Below are 18,220 nucleotides of genomic sequence, written 5' to 3'. Positions count from 1 at the left end.
GACAAGGTGACATTCTGGTGTCTGTCAGTATCTCGGTTGAAGAAAACAGAGTGTGTTTAGGCATATACCTCTCAGGAAGTTGAATGCTAGGCAAAGAAATCTGCTCCTCGGCCAATAAGAAACAGAGATACTGTAAACATGGGAGTGTCTGAAACAGGATAGTGTAAAAAGGTATCTGTGAAAGGAAATGTCACATGTGTAAGCATCCTACCTCGGCTGGACAGATGTTAAGTGCAAGGGCAGCTTCATGAAACGTGCCCTTCATAATTCAACCCGGTATGCTTGAATCAGAGCTTTTCAGGAATAATTGCCTTTTTTGGACACTTAAAAGCAAACCACTCAGGTCTGTTAATAGAAGATCAGGTGTTGGGGCTGTCAAAATATTATTCATAGTAACCAAAACCGCTCTGGGAGCAGCGCTGCAGACAATGTGGAACCCATTAGGCCACACTGTGAGCTGGAACTGACAGGCGAAGCAACCACCAGCTGCAGAAGGCAGAGTGGCTCCCACAGTCTCCGGGAGCCGCCCCAGAATGCTATGCAGGGTTCAATGCATGGTCTAAGAATGAGCAGGAAGGAATGGCACTTCCACAAGACCTGAGGAGAGCTTGGACACGGGTGAAAACTCCCAGACAGCACCCCCACTGTGTGCTGATACCATCAGTATTTCTTGTGTTTTCCAACTTGAAGTCTTTCTCGTGTGTTATTGCCCTTGGGTTACTACACCACGACATGAAAAAGCAGCCTTGTTGGGCTGCGACACTCCGCAGCTGAGACTTAGAAGCCTTATTTTCTCACCTACTCATTCCCCACATTTGCCCTCGACATCTCTCTCGCCTGAGCTACCGTTTCTGCCTATTCTGGGTGTGTGTAGCAAGGAGGGTTTTTAATTCCAAACATCATCTTGTGTCGTGGACCCACAGTGGCTGCGAGAAAGAAATCTATGTCTGGAAACTGGAGGGAGATTGAAGACAAGGATGGAGAGATGGGAACAAAACCCTGCCGCTTTTCCACCAGGAATAAAAATCCCAGACAGTCCTGTGGCGAACTGAACCCAAACAAATCCTTTCAAAATACATTTCATTTTGTATGGTCATACTTTTTTAAAAGTAATAATAATTTCTGATTTTCTCCCGGGGCTCAAAAATTCCCAGCCATCAAAAATTCATTTCCAGGGCTCTGGTGCAGCAAGAGGCAAGATGTGCTTACATTAAAAATATTGTCACACTCTAGGGGATGCTGACAAACAGCTTGCTCACAGAGCCGTGTGGCTCCATCTACCTCTTTACTTCTCAATTCCCCATAACCGTCACCACCTCTGATGAAAGACCTGGGCTGATTTCCTCCTTACCATCTGAACAGGACCTGCAGGAGGCAGGCTTTCTTGGGATCCATGGTCAGATCCTTCCTGAATCCTCCACTGTCCCCTTGCCTGGGAGGTGCTAGGCTGATTTCCCCAGAAGCGAAATGGCAATTTTCATTCAGTCACTTTAATGTTTGTTCAAAATACCTTATGGCTTCATTCCCTGTTCTTATGTATTTCCTTCCCCAGGTTTAAGTGGATGGGGAGCCTGCAGTGCTTGGTATGAGTCAGCACCAAGAGAGATGTGAACATCTACAATTTACCGCCCTGTAAGGATGGGCCGTCAGGTGTCTGTAGTATCAAAACATGGATCAGGAAGGCACCAGCTGGGTGGGAAATCCATCACATCCATGAATCACTGGGGCTTGAGATGAGAAGCAACTCCAGATGCCCAACTCTTCCGTGTGCCCTTCATCATCAGACACAGGACTCCTTCAAAGACATCATAGCCGCCGTTCTGAAGAATGTGTTTGTGATCTTCCTTTCATGGAAAATGCTAATTTCTATTTAGTTAATTAAGAGGTAACTGGCACTGCCCATAAATAAGCTCTCGGAGGGCACAATGATCAGGCATCAGCACCAACACAAAGATGAATCCAAGTGGAAGTTTCATGTCTACCAGACCTTCCCAACATGTCCTTTTGAACCCTCCAGAGGGCACAGAAAACTGGAACTGAAATCAATGCCCATACATGTCTTGGGGAGAGAATGTACAATAAGGTTCACTTTTATTAAATTATCTTTTAAACGAGGGTAGTGAAATAGCTGTTAGGCACATAAAATGGACTCCTTGGCATGGGCATTAATTTACACATTAAAATTCCAACTGCTCCTAACAGTACCCGTATTCTAAACACCTTCCACATAAGTATTCCACAGGTATTAGCCATTACAGTAAGCTTGGAAGTTCATTGAACTTCTAAAGAAACACACTTAAATGAAATCAATACTATTCAGCAAATCATCGCTTTGCTTTTTAACAAGTAAAGGCAAGGGAAGTCCCACACCCGAGGATCCTGGCCCGCAGCAGCTCTCTGCTCCCAGACCCCGTGGGAAAGAGACCTCACCGCCTGGTCAGGTGGGCACTCCTGAGGCTGCAGAGTGGAAGAGACCACCAACACTGCCCACCCCTGCCCACATCCCTGGCCCAAGAGGAAACTGTATAAGGCCTCTGGGCTCCCGTGGGGGAGGGCCCAGGAGCGGCAGGACCCCTGCCTGAGACACTGCCGGAACCTGAAGGAAACAGACCAGATAAACAGTTCTCTGCACCCAAATCCCGTGGGAGGGAGAGCTAAACCTTCAGAGAGGCAGACAAGCCTGGGAAACCAGAAGAGACTGCTCTCTGTACATACATCTCGGACGCCAGAGGAAAACACCAAAGGCCATCTGGAACCCTGGTGCACTGAAGCTCCCGGAAGGGGCGGCACAAGTCTTCCTGGTTGCTGCCGCTGCAGAGAGCCCGTGGGCAGCACCCTGCAAGCAAACTTGAGCCTCGGGACCACAGGTAAGACCAACTTTTCTGCTGCAAGAAAGCTGCCTGGTGAACTCAAGACACAGGCCCACAGGAACAGCTGAAGACCTGTAGAGAGGAAAAACTACACGCCCGAAAGCAGAACACTCTGTCCCCATAACTGACTGAAAGAGAGGAAAACAGGTCTACAGCACTCCTGACACACAGGCTTCTAGGACAGTCTAGCCACTGTCAGAAATAGCAGAACAAAGTAACACTAGAGATAATCTGATGGCAAGAGGCAAGCACAGGAACCCAAGCAACAGAAACCAAGACTACATGGCATCATCGGAGCCCAATTCTCCCACCAAAACAAACATGGAATATCCAAACACACCAGAAAAGCAAGATCTAGTTTCAAAATCATATTTCATCATGATGCTGGAGGCCTTCAAGAAAGACGTGAAGAACTCCCTTAGGGAAACACAGGAAAACATTAATAAACAAGAGGAAGCCTACAGAGAGGAATCGCAAAAATCCCTGAAAGAATCGCAAAAATCCCTGAAAGAATTCCAGGAAAACACAATCAAACAGTTGAAGGAATTAAAAATGGAAATAGAAGCAATCAAGAAAGAACACATGAAAACAACCCTGGATATAGAAAACCAAAAGAAGAGACAAGGAGCTGTAGATACAAGCTTCACCAACAGAATACAAGAGATGGAAGAGAGAATCTCAGGAGCAGAAGATTCCATAGAAATCATTGACTCAACTGTCAAAGATAATGTAAAGCAGAAAAAGCTACTGGTCCAAAACATACAGGAAATCCAGGACTCAATGAGAAGATCAAACCTAAGGATAACAGGTATAGAAGAGAGTGAAGACTCCCAGCTCAAAGGACCAGTAAATATCTTCAACAAAATCATAGAAGGAAACTTCCCTAACCTAAAAAAAGAGATACCCATAGGCATACAAGAAGCCTACAGAACTCCAAATAGATTGGACCAGAAAAGAAACACCTCCCGTCACATAATAGTCAAAACACCAAAGGCACAAAATAAAGAAAGAATATTAAAAGCAGTAAGGGAAAAAGGTCAAGTAACATATAAAGGCAGACCTATCAGAATCACACCAGACTTCTCCCCAGAAACTATGAAGGCCAGAAGATCCTGGACTGATGTCATACAGACCCTAAGAGAACACAAATGCCAGCCCAGGTTACGGTATCCTGCAAAACTCTCAATTAACATAGATGGAGAAACCAAGATATTCTATGACAAAACCAAATTTACACAATATCTTTCTACAAATCCAGCACTACAAAGGATAATAAATGGTAAAGCCCAACATAAGGAGGCAAGCTATACCCTAGAAGAAGCAAGAAACTAATCGTCTTGGCACCAAAACAAAGAGAATGAAAGCACACAAACATAACCTCACATCCAAATATGAATATAACGGGAAGCAATAATCACTATTCCTTAATATCTCTCAACATCAATGGCCTCAACTCCCCAATAAAAAGACATAGATTAACAAACTGGATACGCAACGAGGACCCTGCATTCTGCTGCCTACAGGAAACACACCTCAGAGACAAAGACAGACACTACCTCAGAGTGAAAGGCTGGAAAACAATTTTCCAAGCAAATGGTCAGAAGAAGCAAGCTGGAGTAGCCATTCTAATATCAAATAAAATCAATTTTCAACTAAAAGTCATCAAAAAAGATAAGGAAGGACACTTCATATTCATCAAAGGAAAAATCCACCAAGATGAACTCTCAATCCTAAATATCTATGCCCCAAATACAAGGGCACCTACATATTTAAAAGAAACCTTACTAAAGCTCAAAACACACATTGCACCTCACACAATAATAGTGGGAGATTTCAACACCCTACTCTCATCAATGGACAGATCATGGAAACAGAAATTAAACAGAGATGTAGACAGACTAAGAGAAGTCATGAGCCAAATGGACTTAACGGATATTTATAGAACATTCTATCCTAAAGCAAAAGGATATACCTTCTTCTCAGCTCCTCATGTTACTTTCTCCAAAATTGACCATATAATTGGTCAAAAAACGGGCCTCAACAGGTACAGAAAGATAGAAATAATCCCATGCGTGCTATCGGACCACCACGGCCTAAAACTGGTCTTCAATAACAATCAAGGAAGAATGCCCACATATACATGGAAATTGAACAATGCTCTACTCAATGATAACCTGGTCAAGGAAGAAATAAAGAAAGAAATTAAAAACTTTTTAGAATTTAATGAAAATGAAGGTACAACATACCCAAACTTATGGGACACAATGAAAGCTGTGCTAAGAGGAAAACTCATAGCGCTGAGTGCCTGCAGAAAGAAACAGGAAAGAGCATATGTCAGCAGCTTGACAGCACACCTAAAAGCTCTAGAACAAAAAGAAGCAAATACACCCAGGAGGAGTAGAAGGCAGGAAATAATCAAACTCAGAGCTGAAATCAACCAAGTAGAAACAAAAAGGACCATAGAAAGAATCAACAGAACCAAAAGTTGGTTCTTTGAAAAAATCAACAAGATAGATAAACCCTTAGCCAGACTAACGAGAGGACACAGAGAGTGCGTCCAAATTAACAAAATCAGAAATGAAAAGGGAGACATAACTACAGATTCAGAGGAAATTCAAAAAATCATCAGATCTTACTATAAAAACCTATATTCAACAAAACTTGAAAATCTGCAGGAAATGGACAATTTCCTAGACAGATACCAGGTACCGAAGTTAAATCAGGAACAGATAAACCAGTTAAACAACCCCATAACTCCTAAGGAAATAGAAGCGGTCATTAAAGGTCTCTCAACCAAAAAGAGCTCAGGTCCAGACGGGTTTAGTGCAGAATTCTATCAAACCTTCATAGAAGACCTCATACCAATATTATCCAAACTATTCCACAAAATTGAAACAGATGGATCACTACCGAATACCTTCTACGAAGCCACAATTACTCTTATACCTAAACCACACAAAGACACAACAAAGAAAGAGAACTTCAGACCAATTTCCCTTATGAATATCGACGCAAAAATACTCAACAATATTCTGGCAAACCGAATCCAAGAGCACATCAAAACAATCATCCACCATGACCAAGTAGGCTTCATCCCAGGCATGCAGGGATGGTTTAATATACGGAAAACCATCAACGTGATCCATTATATAAACAAAGTGAAACAACAAAACCACATGATCATTTCATTAGACGCTGAGAAAGCATTTGACAAAATTCAACACCCCTTCATGATAAAAGTCCTGGAAAGAATAGGAATTCAAGGCCCATACCTGAACATAGTAAAAGCCATATACAGCAAACCAGTTGCTAACATTAAACTAAATGGAGAGAAACTTGAAGCAATCCCACTAAAATCAGGGACTAGACAAGGCTGCCCACTCTCTCCCTATTTATTCAATATAGTTCTTGAAGTTCTAGCCAGAGCAATCAGACAACAAAAGGAGGTCAAGAGGATACAGATCGGAAAAGAAGAAGTCAAAATATCACTATTTGCAGATGATATGATAGTATATTTAAGTGATCCCAAAAGTTCCACCAGAAAACTACTAAAGCTGATAAACAACTTCAGCAAAGTGGCTGGGTATAAAATTAACTCAAATAAATCAGTTGCCTTCCTCTATACAAAAGAGAAACAAGCCGAGAAAGAAATTAGGGAAACGACACCCTTCATAATAGACCCAAATAATATAAAGTACTTCAGTGTGACTTTAACAAAGCAAGTAAAAGATCTGTACAATAAGAACTTCAAGACACTGAAGAAGGAAATTGAAGAAGACCTCAGAAGATGGAAAGATCTCCCATGCTCATGGATTGGCAGGATTAATATAGTAAAAATGGCCATTTTACCAAAAGCAATCTACAGATTCAATGCAATCCCCATCAAAATACCAATCCAATTCTTCAAAGAGTTAGATAGAACAATTTCCAAATTCATCTGGAATAACAAAAAACCCAGGATAGCTAAAGCTATCCTGAACAATAAAAGGACTTAAGGGGGAATCACTATCCCTGAACTCAAGCAGTATTACAGAGCAATAGTGATAAAAACTGCATGGTATTGGTACAGAGACAGACAGATAGACCAATGGAATAGAATTGAAGACCCAGAAATGAACCCACACACCTATGGTCACTTGATTTTTGACAAAGGAGCCAAAACCATCCAATGGAAAAAAGATAGCATTTTCAGCAAATGGTGCTGGTTCAACATGTAGAAGAATGCAGATCAATCCATGCTTATCACCCTGTACAAAGCTTAAGTCTAAGTGGATCAAGGACCTCCACATCAAACCAGATACACTCAAACTAATAGAAGAAAAACTAGGTAAGCATCTGGAACACATGAGCACTGGGAAAAATTTCCTAAACAAAACACCAATGGCTTACGCTCTAAGATCAAGAATCGACAAATGGGATCTCATAAAACTGCAAAGCTTCTGTAAGGCAAAGGACACTGTGGTTAGGACAAAACGGCAACCAACAGATTGGGAAAAGATCTTTACCAATCCTACAACAGATAGAGGCCTTATATCCAAAATATACAAAGAACTCAAGAAGTTAGACCGCAGGGAAACAAATAACCCTATTAAAAAATGGGGTTCAGAGCTAAACAAAGAATTCACAGCTGAGGAATGCCGAATGGCTGAGAAACACCTAAAGAAATGTTCAACATCTTTAGTCATAAGGGAAATGCAAATCAAAGCAACCCTGAGATTTCACCTCACACCAGTGAGAATGGCTAAGATCAAAAACTCAGGGGACAACAGATGCTGGCGAGGATGTGGAGAAAGAGGAACACTCCTCCATTGTTGGTGGGATTGCAAACTGGTACAACCATTCTGGAAATCAGTCTGGAGGATCCTCAGAAAATTGGACAGTGAACCGCCTGAGGATCCAGCTATACCTCTCTTGGGCATATACCCAAAAGATGCCCCAACATATAAAAAAGACACATGCTCCACTATGTTCATTGCAGCCTTATTTATAATAGCCAGAAGCTGGAAAGAACCCAGATGCCCTTCAACAGAGGAATGGATACAGAAAATGTGGTACATCTACACAATGGAATATTACTCAGCTATCAATAACAACGACTTTATGAAATTCGTAGGCAAATGGTTGGAACTGGAAAACATCATCCTGAGTGAGCTAACCCAATCACAGAAAGACATACATGGTATGCACTCATTGATAAGTGGCTATTAGCCCAAATGCTTGAATTACCCTAGATGCCTAGAACAAATGAAACTCAAGACGGATGATCAAAATGTGAATGCTTCACTCCTTCTTTTAAAGGGGAACAAGAATACCCTTGGCAGGGAAGAGAGAGGCAAAGATTAAAACAGAGACTGAAGGAATACCCATTCAGAGCCTGCCCCACATGTGGACCATACATATACAGCCACCCAATTAGACAAGATGGATGAAGCAAAGAAGTGCAGACCGACAAGAGCCGGATGTAGATCGCTCCTGAGACACACAGCCAGAATACAGCAAATACAGAGGTGAATGCCAGCAGCAAACCACTGAACTGAGAATAGGACCCCCGTTGAAGGAATCAGAGAAAGAACTAGAAGAGCTTGAAGGGGCTCAAGACCCCATATGTACAACAATGCCAAGCAATCAGAGCTTCCAGGGACTAAGCCACTACCTAAAGACTATACATGGACTGACCCTGGACTCTGACCTCATAGGTAGCAATGAATATCCTAGTAAGAGCACCAGTGGAAGGGGAAGCCCTGGGTCCTGCTAAGACTGAACCCCCAGTGAACTAGACTGGTGGGGGGAGGGCGACAATGGGGGGAGGGTTGGGAGGGGAACACCCATAAGGAAGGGGAGGGGGGGAGGGGGATGTTTGCCCGGATACCGGGAAAGGGAATAACACTCGAAATGTATATAAGAAATACTCAAGTTAAAAAAAAATAAAATAAAATGTAAAAAAAAAAAAACAAGTAAAGGCAAAAAAAATACTCTTCTATGATTTTTCCTTCCACATTATGCTTTTCAGTCAACAACAGAAAATCAGTTCCTACAAATAAACTAGGACTTTGGGGGACATAAGGGTCTGCAGAATACATACCACTAAACCCATTGTGAATCTGGGTCCATGGCAGTGTGCCAGATGACAGAACACTCGAACATACCAAAAGAGCCCCTGTCCACCTTCCCTGCTCAAACTGGAGGATCCAGCTCCTTATATGTGGTGAAGAGAAGAACGAGGGTGTTAAGAAGGAAACACCTGTCAAAGGCTCAGTCACCACTGCTCCCTTTACATCCTGCCCTCCATCCCTGTCCTCTGAGGAGAGAAGGACTACTCAGCATGTTCATGACTGGCAAGCCATGCCCCGTCTACATCTCTGTCCTCTTCCTATTGGACACAGCAGTATCAGTTCCTAACAAAGCCATAGGATGTGTTAATTCAGTACTCTCCTTAACCTGTACGTTTCCATGGTTCTAGGCAGTCATTTGGAATACAGGTGACTTTGTGTTTAGTTATGTGTCTCGTGTTTCCTTTTCATTGCTTCTTGCCCAGTGTTTCAACTCATTGGCCTCCGTCTTCCCAAGGGTACAAAATGGCTAAGAGTCTCTCAAGTCAGTCCTGCTACTTCCATTTACCTCAAGAAAATACAAGTACACAAAAAGTGCTTGGACTTCAATCTCATTTAGCAAAAATGTGAGTACCTACTGTGTACACAGTGTACTATTAAACATCCAGAAGAAATGCTGGATGGATCAGTTCCCAGGGAGGCTCGTAAAGTTACATTTCCATACACAGGTACTCCAATGCACTGTGGATGTCCTCTGTGGACATCAGATACCAAGATCCTAAGTGTAAAAGAAGAAGAGACAAAATTGTGAAGCTATAAACATTAAGCAAAAACATGTAGTATACATAAATTAGTTATATAGGTTATGCTTACAAAAGCCTGTAGGAGATAGTAAGTCATGGACAAAGTAGGGAGATGTTTCTTTCTAAACAGGATCAAGACTCCTTAACCAAATATGCCATCCTGTGCTTGGGACATGATGTCTCCATGAGTCTAAGGCACGTGTTGTGTTAGAAGACAAAAAAAAAGTGATAGGTCATCTTGCTGAACAACTAAAAGAGTACAAGACAATTTGAAAGCCTCCAAGGGTGACACATCAGACTGAAGAAGCAGATTTGTGACAAATGAGCCCTTTATGTTCTGATTCTTAACGTGATCAGCTTTGTTTGTGTTTGTATTTGCTTTCGTGAAAATTGGCATAAAGGGACTGGTTTGCTTTCCTCGTATGCGCCATGTTCTCAAATAGATTTAAATGTACGAGACTGAGCTTTTTACAGGAGAGTTCCTGTTCCTAATTGCAGAAAGGAATAACATGGTTAGAAATCAGACTTTTATGAACCTTGAGAGGTGGCTGTTCAGGGTGATAGTAGCTAAAAGCTTTTTTGTTGGAAAATGTGAGAACTTTACAATAGATGGATCAGGTTCAATAACCTACCTCAATCAATTTTAACAGCTCTAGAATCAGGACTGCCATGTGTCACCGATCATGATGCTGAATGTACACATATCCCTAGCAACATATTCTCTCCAAACCTTCAATTCCTACCAATCAAGCCTCTGAGAAAAGGTTCCTACTTGCAGAAGATAACACAGATCAAGAAAATATGTTGAAGACCACCTTGAGAGTAGGTCATTCAATATGCAATACAGGAACTTCTAGAGAAAACTATATCAGTTATTTAACAAATTAATATTAGAATGAAAGGATGGAGAAATTTAACATGCTAAAGAAAAATACCTTTACAAGCCGTGCCCCCAGATGCTCTGCAGTCTAGAAATAGGACAGCGAGGTGTCACCTGCCGTGAAGTGATCTGAATGCACAGGTTCCTCCAGCAACACAGTCTTTATTAGAATTCTTTATCAGAATCGCACTTTATTGTGGACTGGGGATAAGATGACATTAGGAAATTGGTAATATTATGTGTGACAATTATATTTCAACAGAAATATTAGCAGGAGAAATCGATATGTTGAATTTTAAACTAATTCAGTAATTTGAAAAGGAATATTAAAACAATAAAATACTGGTAAGAGTAGAAACAGGATGTGGTGCACATGGAGGCTCATTTCTGAAGTCTATTTTGAACATGACTGAGCAGTCCCAGAGTAAAACCCAAACTAATGGGTAGGCATGGGTCATGTGGCACCTGTGTGGGGGAGACATTTTACTCTACAGTAATTGCAATGGCAGCAGCTGCTCCACTCCAGAAATATTTGGCATCTGAGGCTGGACAAATGAATGCACAGAGGAATGAACCCGGGCTGAGGGTATAAACCTGGCTCCCATGGGGCTCCTCCTAAACCGTCTGCAAGATCTGGAGCAGACTGTTTGTTTGTTTGTTTTTGTTTCATCTTTGTGTGAATAATAAAAGGGTTTAACTAAGCCTTCCTTTCCTCAGTGCCAGCTTCACAGGGTTGTTGAATTCCAACAGTCCTGTCGTGGGTGTGCCAAGTATTGTGGGAGAATTTCTTTTATGAGGATATCTACGTGGTATCAGCATGTATAATCCTGGTAAGCCGTCAATCAATAGCAAAGTCATTTTAAGGCGAATCGTAGAAATAGAAATGTCCCTTGATAATATGACTGTCCTAGCTTTGCCCAGATAACACCTAAGTCAAAATCATGAACTTACTTTCTTTCTTTTTTTTTTTTTTTTTTTTTGGTTCTTTTTTTCGGAGCTGGGGACCGAACCCAGGGCCTTGCGCTTCCTAATGAACTTACTTTCTTACATATGGCTTACAGATGTTGGAAGAAGCACTTAAAGAATCTCATTGTCTGCACACAGACAGAAGCCAAACAATGCCAACAAGTAAACCAAAGAGCTTGAATCATAGAGCCAAGAGGTTGCTTAAGGATTCGTGAGACAGAAACCACACCGAAGAAAGACACTCAAGGAGAAGGTTCAGTTTGGAGGCTGCATAGGCCCAGTGAACCTGGAATCTGAGTTCCATTCAGCATTTTGTGAGCTGTGGCTGCTGACCTCCTGCCCACATGTAGGGATGCCATTGCTCCACTGACAAAATACCTGCCTGCCAAGCAGGTCTTGAACTTAACCACTTGGGAACCATGCAAAACCAGGCATGGGATCTTAACCCCACATCAGTGTAGGGAGGTGACAGACAGATCTCCAGAACTGTCTAGTCAGCCAATCTAACCAAGCACAGAGTTCTGAGTTCAAAGGGAGTCATTGCCTCAAAATAAAGATGGAGAAAGGGAGAAAGATAACCAACATGGGCCTCTAACTCCACATATACAACCACGCATGTGAACATGCACACATACCACACACAAAGACACATACACACAATACACATGCATATACACATGCACACACAAAACACCTACACTACACACATATGTCCACATACATGCACACAGAACACACACACAAATAAAACTTCAAGTAGAAATAGAACTAAGTTTATTAAAAGAAAAATCAATTCACAAGTACTGGTACCAGAGAAATCATTCTGAAAAGAGACATTCTGAGAGAGGGAGATGCCAAGAGGGACTTCCAAGTTCTGTTCTTATGTCCCTTTTCCCTTTTAACTGTCTAGAAGTATTTCATGGTCATAGTAGGCCCAGGCCACCAAACTGTCTTCAGTTTGATCTATGTAGACGTACTGATGTTGATGCAGAGATCCTGTGAAGCCTGCAGTTACTGAGACACTGAGAATCTTGGTAGCCCCAAAGCACGGGGCACTTACTAGCTACATATGAATCTAGTCCATGCTATCAAGGGACCATATCAAACTTGCCATCCAGATCACTGGAGCCTGACTGTGATCTGAGTTTTGCAGAGGAGCACAGTGCCTTGTAGATAATACCCAGTTGATATGTGGATAGCAAATGACAAAATAAAACTGAAAATTGACACTTCATATTTTTTCTTATCTCGACCTAAAAACTGGGAAAGAATAGTTGGGCACAAAAGGAGTACACACTGCTTTTCTCTTTTGCCTTGAAGTTGAGAATTAGGGTGTCAAGATGAGGAAGGAGATATGGCCATGTCTTTCCAATTAACAGCCCTACATTCTCCACACTGATGTCCAAATAGATCATAGAGAATCACTTACTGTAGAGACCAACTTTCCAGAGCTACATATGACCACAGAACAAACTGTCATGGAAGGCATCTGGTTCACTATAAATTTTAGCTAAGGCACTGAACCACTTTTTCATCTTCTAATATAAAATATCAATAACATTAGCTATAAATCAGTGTAGGTAAAACATAACTCAGGGAGTCTGGTTCTTGTTTGCCTGCTAAAGAAGGCTGCAAACACTTCCTGTCTTTAAGAGAACAGTATCGTCATTCATCCCCGATGAAACACAAGGACTTCAGACAAACTCTTATGAGACCCCAGTCAGGAGTCAAATCCAATTCCTCCATGGAAGACCTTGGTGTTCTTAATCTCAGTAACTTTCAGAAGCTGGCAGGCCATGTCTTTACACTTTTTCTCTCTTGTTTTTAATCTGACAATGCTAAGGGAAAAAAAAACAAGCTATCTTGATGTTGAGAAACTCATAAGACAGGTAGGAAAAGAAAAGGAACAATAGCCAGATTGATCCCAACACTAATGTCTGGATTCTTTATAGAGGACAGGAAATCCTGAGCCATCACTCCAACCACTAGAATGGGCTTTGGACAAGAACACAGGAGACTGAAGAACAAAGCTTGGAAACTGGGATAAAGTTGCAATGTCAGGTGTCTCTACCTAACAACAAAGACAAGGTTATAGCCTCAGGATGTGGAGCCATGATTCTCCTGACTAGCAGGAGAACCAGATACATGGGGAACTGTGGGAGGCATGGGTGTGGAGAGGAAAACATGAGAGGTGATAGCACAGCTGGAGGTGCCTGGGAACGAGGAGGCTGCAACAAAAGACGGGGAAACCTGGATCAAATTATGAATGTTTGTCTAGAGCAGGAAAGGCTTTAAGCTTGTCATGTGATTGCTACGTTGACAGCCATGGCCCCATCGACTCTTCACACTGGAGAAATATTCCCTTCAGTTCCTATGAGAAGCACATTTTGTCAGACCTCTACCTTGCAAGCACACAGAATGAAACAGAGTAGCAACATCTTACTGGGTTCTCTTATGTCCAACAGGTGGCATCATCCTGAACTTCTGAATTCCAGTGACGTCAGCCTCTGGGCTAGCCAAGCCTCCCACATACTCCAAATAGCAGTCTTCTTTTACTTGGTTCAGCTTCCTACAAACAAAAATTAAAGCAGCATTTGGTTAGCAATTGGAAGCATGTATCAAAGGGAAATCTTAACTCAGAACAGGTTTTTCTAACCATCTCCACTGTGCATATGTAGGAAGAATGTATGTTTTATTTGCAGCAATGCAAATGCCGGTGATTATAAACACCTGTCTAACAGCTTTCCAAGCCTGTGCTTGTCCTTGAGGAATCCAGGAGAGATTCTGGGACTCACATCAGCTTTGGTGTGAAACAAAGAGATATGAGTAGTAGATAACAGACGAACACTGCAGAGTCCTACATGAATAACCCTTCATAGAAAGCACACAGATCTGTTCTACAGCTCATGCTGTGGGATACAGTAAATGCATGCCTTCTGTTACCAAGAGCAGGAGTGCATCAAGATGTAAATAACTGAGGGTAGGGACACCATCACTCCACTGACAGAACGTCTTAAGGACTTGAACTTGGCCACTCAGGAACCACTCGAGAGACAGCCATAGGAACTTAACCCCACAGCACTCTGGAGAAGTCACAGACAGATCTCTAGAGCTTTTTGACCAGCCACTCTAGTCAGTCTGTGAGCTCTGAGTTCAGGGAGAGCCACTGCATCAAAATAAATGTGGGACTCTAGGCTCTCTCTATAAAAGCACACATACGTGCACTTGAACACACAAACACACACATACACGCATGCATACACAAACATTTACACACACATACACACACATACACTCATGCAGACACACACAGACACACACACACAAATTTCAAAGTGGAAATAGAGTCATGTTTATTAGTGGAAAAATTAAATTCTCAAGTACTGGTACCAGAGAAATCATTCTGAGGGAGGAAGGCGCCAGGAGAGACTTCCAAGTTCTATCATTACAGCCCTTCTTCCCTTTCAGCTTAGAAGTACTTCGCATTGTGCTTCCCAAACATTATTCTTTATGCAAAAAGACTTTCCCTTTAAAGGAAGAACACTCGCATTACTCTGTCTAAAAGTATGTATGAAAAATGAGATGGCTTGCCTTTTGTTTTGTTTGCCATGAACTCAAACATCTGTCAAAGTGTTCCTTGTGGAGGTACCTTCGTGAGAAATGTATAATTACTCCACATGTTGAGGGGCTTCCCTGTGTGCTGTTTCCCTTATGTGACTGAAGTGGAAAACATTTGGGTTCCTTTCCTGCCCTCATATTCCACAAAGGGATTTTTATGATGTTGCCTGTCTGTCAAAAACTCCTGTTCTGCCATTTCAAATCTACCAGTCTCCTCAGAGTCTGACTGAGACTCCCAGAAATCCTTCTCCAGTTTCCCCTTTCCTCCATGCCTGTGCTCTTCTCTGTGTACTTATTATTCTGGGACACAGGGTAGGGGATATGCAGTATCTCCTATCAGTATACACCTCTTCCTTGTAGGTATTTATGCCTTGTGATCTGGTGAGATACATTCCCACCCCATGCCACACTTCAGATGGATGCAAATGCCTAAGAGGTTACTTGCTCATACAAGAATTAATTTTTCTATTCGCTACAAATGTACAGTGGAGCAAATGTGAAATTATTCAAATAGTTACTCATTAATTACTTTACGGCAGAAGCGGTAAAACACAACCAGAGGTGAACACCTGGGCTCATTTAGTCATGCTGATATCAAACAAAGAAGACATGGTATCTCAAGGGGAGGGAGTATCCTGGAGCATAAACACGGCTGAGCTGCAAGTGCAAATGGAAGAAGTAACAGGAACATAGGTAGGGGATGCAACTCTCTAGAAAAGAAGCTTTCAACGGTCTTCTCTTACCATCGCTGAAAGTTATGCAGTTCGTGTAGGAGGGTTTCAGCCTTTAGAAAAACAAGCCAGTGATTATTTGAAATCCCTGGAGTGAAAATAATAAATTGCACAAAATCCTAGAGACTGAATTCTACTTTCACTTTTAGTCAAAGAGAGAGTCATCATGGAGAGTAGATTTCTGGCGATATGGTGGATCGTATTCCTGCTAAAATAAATAAAATACTCAGTGACTTTTGCAGTAAGCTTATTTTCACAGGGTTAGGAAATGGCTCAGTTGGTAAAGTGTCTGCTACACAAACACAAGAACCTGAGTTCAGATTCCCAAAACCCCAAAAGAGCCAAAGATGGTGGTGCTTACCCATAACCCTAGGGTTCCAATATTTGGGAGACTGGACGCTGATGATTTTTAGGCAAGGCTTGAGCAACAAAAGGAAGCTGATGCTACTTGGACAGTGGACTTAGAGTGGAATCAACTTAAGATATGGGTGTTCTGACACCCACAAAAAAAATGATAGAACATTGCTATCAGTTGGTATTGGCAGAAGGAATTATGCACCAACATGTATACACGTGCATGAACACACACACACACACACACACCATTCTGCACATCAACCTTTAAAAGCATTAGGGCTGTCATTTTATACATAGGTCTTGAAGGTGAGATGACATCATCTATGCACCTTGCTCCTACTGTAGAAGCTCAAAACCAACGAATAAACATAAACCTTCCAGGAAGGCTTATTCTCAACCCAGCCTCCAACAGTAAATAGTTACAGAATTTCTCCATAATGGTATTCCACAGGCCACAGCACCCCACTGAAAAAGTACATACATGCAAACATATATACCCTCCTCTGTAAAATATCAATTCGCACTTTTTTAAAAGCTGTAGAGTGCAAGAAGAAATAGGTATCGTAGAGAGACATTTCACGAAACACATAGACCACCCAGAAAGGACTTAAATTCTTTGAATAGACTTTCACAAAGATTCAAAAACAGTGAAAGGAATTTTTTTTAATGATTAAATTCCTTGGAAACCAAGCAGGACAAGTTGAAAGTACAATTTGGGGAAACTTGAACTAAATAGAAATTCTCCAAATGGAAAACAAGTTGTACGTGTTCCAGCACCACAGCGCAGGTGCAGTGGGACGGATTACAGGTCAGTAGAAAGGAGGGAGCAGAAGGAACCTCTCAGCTAGTGACTGCAGAGTCACCCCAGAGATGGATGGAGAGAAAATAAAAAGCCATGGCACGTGGCAAATATGCTAATCCAAAGACTCACTAGATATAAAATAATAGGAACATTAATCCAGAAAACATGCTACTGAATATCAGAACAATGGGAAACAGATACATTCTGTTTACATCGTGCTTTTTAAAAATCAGTGACCAAACCCATTGCCTGAGATTTAGAGAGATTTTTTTTTCATCTAAAGTATGTCTTTCTGGAAGTTGGAGGAAAGAAAATATGCTGAATCTTATTACTTTTAAATCTAATCAGAACATATATAAAGTGGGTTTAGAGAAGGCCAAGAACTCTTTGGAAATAAAAGGCACTAAATATAAAAATGACAGATTAGATTCATTAAAATAAAAAACACTCTCTTGAAAGACAGTAAAAAATTTTAAGAGACTATAGATCAGAAAAAATATTCTTTCAGAGACTGTTCTAGTAAAGACAACATGTACATATTGTTTTAAAATTCCCCTACTTCAGATTAAAATGTTCATTTTAAACATGGGCAAAATACTCAAACAGACCTTTACAATTTTTAAAACTGGCAATACGAAGGGCTAACAAACTAGACAAACAATTAGACCTTCCGTGCACTGTGGAATGAATAGAGAACCGTATAAATACTTTAAAAACCCATCTGTCTGTTATGTAAGACCCCCATAAGTATCTGAGAAGTAACTCCAGTCCAGAATACTCAGCCAAAATATATCAAGCTGCTGGAGACAAATATTCCCAGACAATTTGTTCAAAATTGTGGAGGGGAAAGAGGGGGGGAAACCCTAGCATGTCCATCACTAGTAAATTACTGTTTGATGTACAGTGCACCAAACCATGTTCAGCAGCATGCAGAATGGTCCAGAAGTATGTGCCTAAGCTGGATGAACCTACAAGGCTTTGTGCTAAGAGACACAGACCAAATATAAAAGGTTACACTGTGTGTATACATACACACGCACACACACACACACACACACACACACACACACACACACACACACACATATATATATATATATATATATATATATATATATATATATATATATATATATGGCATCA

The sequence above is a fragment of the Rattus norvegicus genome, chromosome 5 (genome assembly GCF_021556685.1).
Source record: "Rattus norvegicus strain SHRSP/BbbUtx chromosome 5, alternate assembly SHRSP_T2T, whole genome shotgun sequence".
Classification (NCBI taxonomy): Eukaryota; Metazoa; Chordata; class Mammalia; order Rodentia; family Muridae; genus Rattus; species Rattus norvegicus.
Note: the sequence above shows the minus strand (reverse complement) of the source record.